Source organism: Macaca nemestrina, chromosome 5 (genome assembly GCF_043159975.1).
Source record: "Macaca nemestrina isolate mMacNem1 chromosome 5, mMacNem.hap1, whole genome shotgun sequence".
Lineage (NCBI taxonomy): Eukaryota > Metazoa > Chordata > Mammalia > Primates > Cercopithecidae > Macaca > Macaca nemestrina.
In genome coordinates, this window is record NC_092129.1 from 35,667,272 (window position 1) to 35,679,430 (window position 12,159).

Here is a 12,159-nt window from a genome sequence, read left to right on the forward strand (position 1 = left end):
TTTTGCTTTTTTTTTCAGATGGAGTTTCCCTCTGTCGCCCAGGGCTGAAGTGCCATGGCATGTTATCAGCTCACTGCAATCTCCACCTGCTGGGTTCAAGCGATTCTCCTGCCTCAGCCTCCCGACTAGCTGGGATTACAGGTGCATGCCACCATGCCTGGCTAATTTTTGTATTTTTAGTAGAGACAGGGTTTCTCCATGTTGACCAGGCTGGTCTCAAACTCCTGACCTCAAGTGATCCACCCGCCTCAGCCTCCCAAAGTGCTGGGATTACAGGCATGAGCCACCACGTCCAGCCTGAAGCTACATTCTTTCTGTGAGAAGTTACCTATGTCTGAATAAAATAGCCTGGTGGTTTGGAGATCAAGACTGGGAAATAAAACAGGATTAGAATTTCAGCTCTGCTTATTAGCCATGTAACTGCAGACAAGTTATTTTAGCCTTGCTGAGTTTCAGCTTCCTCATAAGCAAAAAAAAAAAAAAAAAGGATAATAAAATGTACTCATTGGTTGATTCCAAGTATTAGATTAGATGCTATAATACATAAAGTACCTGGCACATAATAAATTCATAATAAATGATCAGCCACTGTCATCACATAGAGATTCTGCCAAGAAAATAACTATATTTGTTTACTAAAAAAAAACAGTAATGGTAGTAATAACAGTAATCATAACATAAATAATCATGATAATATCAGTTATTTGTTAAACACTGCTCTAGAAACATTGCATGCAGCAACTTGAACCTTCTCAACCCTTTTAGGAAGGAACTGAAATTATTCTCATGTTACAGATGAAAAAGGTAAAAAGAGGATAGATGGGTTGGTCAAAGCCATATAACCAATAAAGAGAAGTGCCACAATTCAAACCCAGGCCGTCCAGCTCTAAAGACCTTGTCCAACACTGCCTTCAATCCCAAAACGACTTCACTACTGTATAACTTGCACCTAGCATGATGCCTGACAGCTAATGATTTGTTGAAAAGTGAAATTGATAATTACCACTATGTTTTGGGGCTTTATAATCATTAGCAGGATGTTCTAACGGAGCACCCCTCGTGAATTTCAGTGACCATCAGGATGTGAGTGGGGTCACTATCTTATCCTCTTCTTTCAAAACAAGTGTTTATTGAGTACTCTCAAAGCATATGCACCAGGCACCAGTAATACAGATGAAAGAATCCTGCTCTCAGTATAGTGGGAGACATAGGTAATAAGATTAGCATTCATGGGTCAAACAACTTGTAACCAATTCATAAATCTTGGTAATTCAGATTTTAAAATAACTACTAGCTTGAAAAGCAGCCACGATTTTCTTGTTATCTCTTCAGGAAATCACACAATGAATGGTCCTTTATAGGAAATGCTGGTTAAACACTCATAACATACAAATAGTCATTACATGCTTTTTAGAGAGGAATAATTCTCTTTCCCATTTTTATTTGGTCTCTATCTGAATTCAAGTAACCTGAATTTAAAAGTCCAATAAAACAAGCTTGGGTGTAAGTTGCCTCAACATTAAAAAAATAAAAAACAAATTGTATTTTTAAATTTTTGGCTAGGCCAATTTAAATCATTGGTCCAATGGTAGAGAAAGTGGCTAATGGATAAACAGAGAAGAAAGAAAAGAAAAGAAAAGAAAAGAAAAGAAAAGAAAAGAAAAGAAAAGAAAAGAAAAGAAAAGAAAAGAAAAGAAAAGAAAAGAAAAGAAAAGAAAAGGAAAGAAAAGAAAAGAAAAGGAAAGAAAAGAAGGAAAGAAGGAAAGAAGACAAATGGCACATAAACATATGAAGAGGTGCTTGTCACACCTTTAGAAGAAGAAATGAAACTAAAAATTCAGAATGGAGACATCCAAAAGTGTAATCATGCACTCACTGAGCAAGACTATGGGAACGAAGGCATTCTCAAACAACTGCTAGCAGAAGAATAAACTGGTATGGGCCCAGTGGAAGTCAATTTGCCAACAGCTTTCAAAATTCCAAATGTGTCCGCACTTTAGTAATCCTGCTTGTGGTAATGCAGGGGTGGCTTCCCTGGGCCACACTGGAAAAAGAAGAATGTCTTGGGCCACACATAAAGTACACTAACAATAGCTGATGAGATTAAAAAAACAAAACAAAAAATCTCATAATGCTCTAAGAAAGTTTACAAATTTGTGTTGGGCAGAATTCAAAGTTGTCCCGGGCCTCGTGTGGCCTACAGGCCACAGGTTGGACAAGCTTGTGGTAAAGTATCCTACAGACGTATTTGTGCACATGTAAAATAATTATGTAAAGGTGACTCACTACAACACTGTAAAAGCTAAGGATCCATGTCCATCAACAGGGGGCATTACACCACATTCATACAACAGAATACTATGCAACTGTAAAGAGAAAAGATGAGAAAGGCTACCACCCCAGTTGGGAAAATAACTCCAATTATTAAGTACATTGTTAAGTACAAACAGCAAGATTCAGATGGTATAAGTGATAGGTCACTTTATAGGGATAGGATACCTTATACAGACAGTACACCTTATAGGTTGAAAGCAAAGCATGTGGGAGATACACATACATAGGATGTGAATATGGACACACACATTTTCCTTTAAATGAGTAAAGAAACTAGGGAAGGATGCAAGAGAGTAACAACAGTGATTACGCGGAATGGAGGGTGGCAGTCAATGGAGGATGACTGCCGAGGTACAGACGTGGGAGATGATGTTTTTACTGAGCAGAAGTTTTCATAAACTTAAGCACTTAAGTATTTTACTAGGAGAACAATATTTATGCATTAAGTGAACCCAGCTTGGTTAGCCAGCTTCCTTGGAGACAACACGTGTATGACTCCCACAAGCCACAATGCCACTTTGCCCTGTCACACAGCTCTAGCCACACAAATGAACGTCGATTCCAGCTGAGCAGTAGCATTAAGATGGCCTAAGCTTTGGATTTCCTAGTGTATGAAGGTTAAGACTGTTTCTGTATCCTCAAAGAAACTGATTTCTGCCAGCCTCCACTTCAGTATATTTCACAAACCCACCACTTACCCCATCTAGATTGTTCCCCTAAGTAGTATAAGCTCAACACCCAAGCTTTTAGTGCAGCAACATTTTTTTTTAAGAAGTGTATCAGTTCTTCATTTAAAAAAATACAGTTGTCCCTCAGTATCTGTGGGGGATTGGTCCACAGATACCCAAATCCACACATACTCAAGTCCCGCTGTCAGCCTTGCTGAACCTGTGGATCAGGAAACATCAGCCATCTGTATCCGAGTTTAGCACCCTGCGAACAGTTATTTTCAACCTGAATTTGGTTGCAGATACAGAAGTGGCCTATATACAGGGCTGATTAGATTTACTGAAAAAACTCACACATAAGCGGACCTATGCAGTGCAGGCTCGTGTTGTTCAAGAGTCAATTACAGTTCCTGAGAAAACAGGAACTTGTTTTATGCTTGTTTTTTATCCTTTTTTACTCAGTGTGGACTTGAAACAAACAAGTGTCTTTTGCTGACAATAATATTGGTGCATATGCAGGCAGCATAAAAAGATTATTCGTATTATCTGCTGGAGGGCTGGGAACAGGGCACTTGGAAACAGAGTTCTCTGAAAGTTGGGGACTTTTTTTTTAAAGGCAGAATAAACAGAATGGGAAGAGTCCTATTAAATGTCTAAGCTGGTCATACATAAACATTCCCCAATCTCTTTCAGCAGCTTCCTCCTCACAGGGAAAAGCAGGAATAAAATTGGCCTGACAGCACAAGTTTGTCATCAAGTTTCCTGTCCACACCTCTTCCCTGCCCATCTGCTACTATATTCACATGAAGAGGGTAAAACTTTTGTGCAGATAAACAACTACATGTTCCTAGCACAGTGTTTGCATCCGGTGGCTTCCTGATAAGTATCTTTTGTGATGCTCCTGGCATTTAGGGAACATTTATTTGGGCCACCCCCCTATAATGAATGCTCCATAGAAAAAAAAAAAATGCTAATGTGCAGTTTATTCCAGTGACATCATAACCACGCTCAAACCAGAGCAGGGCCAATACCAACAGACTCCCATGATCATGACAGATGCCAGCGAGCCTATTTTTCCTAAGCTCATCCCACAACTATCTTACACATAAAATGGCTCCCCATCCCCATCATAAAACTCGTGCCCACTTGGTATCCAACAGTAATCAACAACCAGTCTAATACTATTTCTGTGTGAGTCAAACTCTAAAAAATAACAGTAGTGGTTCAGGAGGCATTTCCCAAATAAGCAAACGACAAATCCACCAAGGTTAACTGCACAGGATAAACGCACAGGCTGCAGACGCTGCATTTTAATAGGTCATAAGACAAAAGCTTGTCAAAGTCAATCAACTCCCCCACACTATGACAAGTCCACCAAGCTGGAGCCTACACTGATCTCACACTTTCAAATCCTCTTCTCTATAAGCTTTGGAATGCTGTAGTCAACAGGCATAAATACCTAAACCTCATAAAAAACATAATTCACTTCTTAAGTTTTGGCCGTTAGTTCTTCTGCCATTTTAAGTAGTTAAAGGAGTACTGAAGAGTTCTACCAATACATAGCATACATGCTAAAAACTAAGACTATAGACTGAATGACTTTTCTAGCTTAAGCAAGCATATCCAAATGCTGACCCCAGTCCACCGGCTGATCAGCAGAAGGTGCCAGAGAGTATCCAAACTATGGACCCTCCAAGCCTGGCGCGATAAGAGCAACTTTCCCTCGGCGGGAAAAGCTGTAACTACAATGGAATTACAGACATGCCATCTGGAGTGCTATAAAACCTTTTTTTTTTTTTTCCTTAAAGTATTTCTACTCTGAGGATTCATTTAGTTCAGAACTACTTAGTGAGGACTTCAAATAACTATTTTTAGGTGCTGGTGGTTAGGATAAGTTTTTACTTCAGTGAAATGTATTTGTTTTCTTACAGGTAAAATTCTCGAAGTCCAACATTTGCAAAAGTGATTTGGTAGAGAATCACGCTGGAGAATAGGTCAGGCATTCAATGTCTGGAGTCCACCAAAAAATGCAAGCAAAACCAACATCAAAGTTAAAAATTTACCTTTCCAATGTAACTTGCCTTGTGATCCTGCTATGATACTAAACTATAGATCATCAATATATCATATCATCTGTACAGGAACACTACAAAGTAGATGCAGGGGACAACTGACTGTCCAGGTCATCAGCATCACCTCAACAGTTATCATTTATTCAGCTCCCACACCCACGATGCAAATAATTTGAAGAGACAAATCTTCCTTGTGACAATAAAAAAGAAAAACTTAAACTTCCCAAGAACATGTGCACCTCCCTCAAAATACCATAAACACTTCAGTGATATAGAGCATCCCTTACAGTGTCAACAATAAAAAAAGGAATCGCAGAGGTCATCGCTAATTATAGTGGCCCGCTTTTCATTTTGTCAGGAAGTCTCAATGAAGCAAGAATCTTTTTGAAGACTGCTAGACTGTTAGATTATATAAAGAAAATGCAAGAAGATTTTTTCCCAAGTCTGGATGTCAGAATCTGGGCAATATACATTTTCACATGTATTCAATATGACAACCAATTAAATATTCAGTAATAAATGAAGATGTTGATACCTATTCTTATTCGATCAATATTTACTTAGGGTGTGACAACATCAAACCAATAACCAGACCTTGGTAACTGTTAAATGGCTACTAATCTGTAGACGCTAAAAACTGTGAACTCAAATCTCTGATAGCTACAGTACAGCTTCTTTTAATCAAACAAGTTAGGGTGAAAATGAAGCACTTTAGAAGTAAATTGAAAGTTATAATTCTTTAAGATGCTAAAAAGAAAATAACTGCACACAATTAACCTTACATAGTCCTCACTGTGCTTCCGGAAATAATATAGTACTAATTTTGTACAGTATTATGTCATACCACTGAAAAAATTGTGAAACAACCAGACAAGCATATAAAAGAAAACAACTAGCTTCATTATTCTCATAGGTCAAACCTGAAACAGCTATCATGTTAAAGATAGCCTGACAAAAGTCAACATTTGCCTAGAAAAATGCAAACAAGACATCTAAAACTAAACTCGGCCCACTAGAAAAATGTATTTTTCATAGGGCTTAGTTCAAATATCACAACATATTCCCTTGTGAAACAGTGTACGTGCTCAGATTCCATCTACTCTGTATATTAGTATTTTCCTAATTTTCAGTCCCCTGACTAGTCACACTTTAAATAGCAAACTTCCTCCACAAGCAGAAACAAACAAGCATGTATCACAAAACCCAACCACTGCAACAAAAACGTCCTAATAATCTCCCCCCTTGAAATACATACGCAGCTTTTAAGCACATCAAGCCCGCTCTCTGCTATTTCCTGTCATTGGAAAACTGTGGAAAGCTGATGGAAATCCAGCGTCCAAAAGCTTAATGAGCAAGACTGGCCCCACCCAAGCCAGACCCTGCTGGAGAGGGACATGCTCAGTAGAGAAGCCCAGTTTGGTTCCAAGTCACTTCATTCCTCAGCTAGAAAATGCACATGGGTCAAAGAAAAAAGTCTGCTTCCTGCTGCCTGTTCTACCCCACAAATGAAGAACCCTTCGGCATAGAAACTAGTTTTAATGACACAATTGTAATTCTATAATTTTTATAAAATTTTTCTATCCTGAGTTTTTTTCTCGTTTAGTTTTTGTGGTTATGATTTTTGCTTTGCTTCGGGTCTCCATCCTGCAACTTTGTTTTTATTTTTGTCATTTTAATTCATCCTAGAATAGACACCAAAAGTATATGTACACAACTTAAAGTGGTCCCCCCTTATCCTTGGGGAAAGCAGCCCAGTAGATGCCTGAAACCACTGAGAGTACCAAACCCAACTCATCAATTGGAACGTGTTTCTTCTGTTCATGTCTTCCACCCACAAATTTAATGCCTTGTACTTTTTAAATTTTCTTCCTTATTTTTAGAGACAGGGGCTCACCCTGTCACCCAGGCTGGAGTGCAATGGCACACTCATGGCTCACTGCAGCCTCGACCTCCTGGACTCAAACAATCCTCCCACCCCAGCCTCTCAAGTAGCTGGGACCAGAGGCATGCACTGCCATGCCCAGTTAATTTTTTTACGTTTTTGTAGAGATAGAGTCTCACTATGTTACAGCCGAAGCTGATCTCAAACTCCAGGACTCAAGTGATCATCCTGCCTTGGCCTCCCAAAATGCTGGGATTACAGGCGTGAGCCACTGCGTCTGGCCACCCTCTTACACCCTAACTAAGAGTTTATTCACTGTGGCCATAACTTTTGCAGTTTGAAGTGCGACAGCCAAACTAGCACAATTTTTTTTTTCTTTTTTCGCAATTTCACAGGTTGAAGATTGGATTCTTACCATAGATCTTAGCAACCTTAGCATACGATTTTTTTCTTTTTCCTTAAGAACTTTCCCCTTTTCGCATAATGGAAGCACCTGATGGCTTCTCTTTGGCATATTCAAATTGCCACCATCACTATTCTTGTGCTTTTATTAAGTAGAATAAGGGTGATTTGAACACAAGCACTGTGATATTACGATAGTCAATCTGATCACCAAGCCAGCTACTAAGTAACTGACAGGTGGTTGCTTCTACAGCATGGAGCCACTGGGCAAATGCGTAATTCACATCCCGCACAGGATGGGGCAGAGAGTGTGATATTTCATCATGCTACTAAAAATGGTGTGCAACTGAAAACTTATGAATTGCTTGTTTCTAGAATTTTCCATGTAATAATTTTAGACCACAGATGACTGCAGGTAACTGCACTGCAGAAAGCAAAACTATGAATAAGGGGAGGTCTATTGTACAGTCTAATCATCTTTATCTATAAATTACTATAGACAAATTTTCAGATACAGAAAAACTGTGCAAATCATCCATATTTCAACATTAAAAAATATTCATTTTGACTCATTTATACAAGAATGTCTATTCATTCACACTGTACATAAAAATGGAGGTACATTTTAACCCAGATAGTATAGGTACCGTGATATAGTTATAAAGCTATTAAATCCTTGTTTCATATTTCAATCCTAAATTGAGAAATTACTAAAAATGGCCAGGCGCAGTGGCTCGTGCCTGTAACACCAGAACTTTGGGAGGCCGAGGTAGACAAATCACTTGAGGTCAGGAGTTCTAGACCAGCCTGGCCAACATCGCGAAACTCCATCTCTACTAAAAACACAACAATTGGCTGAGTGTCATAGCGCACGCCTGTGGTCCCAGCTACTCAGGAGGCCGAGGCAGGAGAATTGCTTGAACTCAGGAGGCGGAGGTTGCAGTGAGCCAGGATTGTGCCATTGCACTCCAGCCTGGGCAAAAACGAGACTCCGTCTCAAAAAAATAAATAAAATAAATAAATAAAAAGAGAAATGACTAAAAATAAGATAATACTATATCCACCTATAATATGACTAAAGAAACATGGAAGCAACGAAAATGTAAAGTCACTAAAGGAAAATGCGTCAATTCTAAGATTCAGGTCAGAGCAATCTGAGAAATAACTAATGTTCCTTAACTCCATAGTACCAACCCCCCTTTACATTTCCACAATTTAAATTCTGGGTTTTTTTCCCCAACACACATATTTGCACTGACAATTCATGACTGAGACAGACTAGAAGTGCACTTGTGCATTTTTACAACTTTACCCAGTTACTGTGTTACACTCCTACAGAGCAGTAGTAATCTGTTCACATTCACCTACAGCGAAGTCTTTAATGGGTCTCTTGTAAATCACAAAGAAAACACTTCAGATATTTATTAATAAACAAGATGTCACCAGTACCAACTAGCAAAAAAAGTAAGGTTTGCGGCCAGGCGTGGTGGGTCACGCCTGTAATCCCACCACTTTGTGAGGCCAAGGTGGGCAGATCACGAGGTCAGGGGTTTGAGCCCAGCCTGGCCAACATGGTAAAAACCCGTCTCTACTAAAGATACAAAAAAAAAAAAAAAAAACCCGGGCATGGTGGCGCGTGCCTGTAATCCCAGCTACTCGGGAGTCTGAGGCAGAAGAACCACTTGAACCTGGGAGGAGGAGGAGGTTGCAGTGAGCCAAGATCACGCCATTGTACTCCAGCCTGAGCGACTCCATTTCAAAAAAAATTAAAAATTTTAAAAACTAAGGTTTGCTGAATAGGAAGACTTGATGAAAGTCCTCATTTTTCTTCTTCACTTTTTCACTTTTTAAAAAAATTTTATTGTGGTAAAAGTTTCCACGGCACCTCTGAAGAGATTCATCTTTGCCAAAATGGGCAGACACAAAACTTTTTTCTAAAGTCATTCTACATAGTGGAAGTAAATTGTACTATCCATCATAAAGTTTTCACGGGTTCACAAAGGGCAAATTTGGTGAGTTTTTTAATAGAGCCAATTTTATTCAATCCAGAGCATCTTCCCTTATGCAGATTAAGTTCTTCCCACCTTTTTATGTTAAATGTGTTTTTTAATAAACACTGCTGATGTAACTGTAAATTTGTTACAATATACTTAACTTGGAAAAATAATGCCTTTGTGAAAGGAAAATAAATCTTGACGCCCCCAAATCACTAAGCTAAAGGGAAAAGTCAAGCTAGGAACTGCTTAGGGCAAACCTGCCTCCCTCCTTTCTATTCAAAGTCACCCCTCTGCTCACCGAGATAAATGCATATCCGATTGCCTCCTTTGGAGAGGCTAATCGAAAACTCAGAAGAATGCAACCATTTGACTCTTATCCACCTGTGACCAGGAAGCCCCCTCTCTGCTTCAAGTTGTCCCACCTTTGCTTCATTTGTCCTGTCTTTCCAGACTGAACCAATGTTCATCTTACATATGTTGACTGATGTCTGATGTCTCCTTTCTCCCTAAAATGTATAAAACCAAACTGTGCTCTGACTACCGTAGGCGCATGTCGTCAGGTATTCGGGTTCACACTTTCAACCTTTTTTTCTGAAATTCATAACTCCTTGTAATCCAGAAATGTGAAAACTTATAACCTATAGCAGCACTGGGCCCTATGAATTCAATAGTGGTAGATCTTCTGGTCCATCCTAGGCATTTCTTAACACCCCTGTGTCTCCTGCTCTCTTCTCTTACTCTCTTACTCTCCTACTGCTATGAACTGAATTGCATCCCTCTAAAATTCCTATGTTGAATCTAACCTACAACGTGATGGAGGTAGGAGCTTTGGGAGATAGGTTTAGACAAGGTCATGAGGGTGGGGCCCTAATGATGAAATTAGTGCCCTCATAAAAAGAAGCACCAGTGAACTTGTGCAGTCTCTCATTCTCTCTCTACCATGAAGGGCACAGTAAAAATTGTCAGGAAGCAAAGAAGAGCCCTTACCAGAAACCCTCCAACTTAGATGAACTGTGAGAAAATAAGTACCTATTGTGTGAGCCACCCAGTCTACGGTATTTTGTTATGGCAGCATGAGCTAAGACGCCTACCTTCTTAACTAGGGAACCCAATGCTACTGCTCAGCTCCTCTGCTGGCCTCAAAAGATCCTACTCAGGAGACCTGTGAATCTCATTGTTTAAAAAAAGGTTGGGAGAATTCAGAGAGGATGAGTTTTGTAGCATTATGATTTTGAAAAAGAACTATTAATAAAGTGAATTTAAAAATTAGACTATTAGAACCTAGAGAAATTGAGTCTCAAACTCACATACCCACTTATGAGTGGTAGAGCCAGAATTCACATCAATTTGGTCTGCCTTCAAAGCCAATAGACTTTTCCACAAGGCAGCCTCTTTCTTTTTTAGATGGAGTATCGCCATGACTCCCAGGCTAGAGTACAGTGGTGCGATCTCAGCTCACCGCAACCTCTCCCTCCCGGGTTCAAGTGATTCTTCTGCCTCAGCCTCCCAAGTTCAAGCAATTCACCTGCCTCAGCCTCCCAAGTAGCTGGGACTACAGGTGCCTGCTACCACACCTGGCTTTTTGTATTTTTCGTAGAGATGGGGTTTTACCATATTGACCAGGCTGGCAAGGCAGTCTTTTTAACACTCTTGTTTTTCAGATAAGTCAAGTGAACCCAGAGAGGTGAAATAACATATGAGATTACTTGATGGGTTATTAGCAAAGAAGTATACAAACAAGGTCCAGTGTCATTTACTCATTTCCAATATGATTTAAATACATTTGAGTACATAAAATATATAGGTTGAAACATCTACAAAGGTCTTAATATTTTAAAATTGTTATTATATGAATTTATATGTATTACATCTATTTTGAGAAGACCGAAAAAAGTCAAGTTTCAACAATGTCTCATTATTTCATTAAAACAGGAAATCAGGTTTATCCTCCAAAAGTTAATTTTAAAATATTCAAGGAAGTTGGTTAAGGTTAGGAAGGGAACACTTTCCCTACATTTGTGTATGTGAGTTTGTGTAGACACAGAATTTTATCTTAAACCCAGTATCATCTGACTTTTAAAAATCATCCTACCTCCTACTTTATGAGGACAAAGAATGCGTAAGACATAAAGAACCCCATAATCTGATGAGTCACTAATGGCTCGAAAACCTTAAGAGACACAAACTCTAGGCAGAAAGTACAGTTATCAATATCACAGAAAAGACAATGAGGAAGAAGAATTCCTTTTGGTCATCTCACTTCTGCCCATTTAGCCCCCATCTGTAAAGTGATTATCATCTATCCTACTAAGAAAAGAAGCAGACAACACAATTTTCTGGAAAAAAACTAAAATAACCTAAAAAGTATTCAGAAGAATTTTTTTTTAAAATCTCTGGCCGGGCATGGTGGCTCATGCCTGTAATCCCAGCACTTTGGGAGGCCAACACGGGTGGATCACCTGAGGTCAGGAGTTCAAGACCATCCTGGCCAACATGGTGAAACCCCCGTCTCTACTAAAAATACAAAAAAAATTAGCTGGGCACAGTGGCATGTGCCTATAATCCCAGCTACTCGGGAGGCTGAGGCAGGAGAAACACTTGAGTCTGGGAGGCAGAGGCTGCAGTGAACCAAGATTGTGCCATTGCACTCCAGCCTAGGTGACAGAACAAGACTCCGTCTTCAAAAAAAAACAAAACAAAACAAAAAACAGAACTCTTTTTATTCTGATTGTACAGGGAATCCAATCTTCTCATCTACCGATTGTCATGCAAGATTACTTCCTGAACAAATATGGACAGGAGTT

General features: G+C 39.4%; 1 protein-coding gene across 33 annotated transcripts in view; it reads right to left on the reverse strand.

Annotated features, from left to right (window-relative positions):
- The window catches only part of LOC105465604 (erythrocyte membrane protein band 4.1 like 2), a 227,147-nt gene that overhangs the window by 126,412 nt on the left and 88,576 nt on the right, over positions 1 to 12,159 (reverse strand). For 3 of the 33 annotated variants that reach the window (XM_024787864.2, XM_011714114.2, XM_024787863.2), the window contains exon 1: positions 6,330 to 6,481. The exons of 27 other annotated variants lie outside the window; for them this stretch is intronic. The gene's annotated coding sequence lies outside the window, so the exon portion shown is untranslated. Of the gene's footprint in view, positions 1 to 6,329; positions 6,482 to 12,159 lie in introns of those variants that run through there. 3 more of the 33 variants (XM_024787868.2, XM_024787866.2, XM_011714126.2) reach the window with 1 other exon arrangement.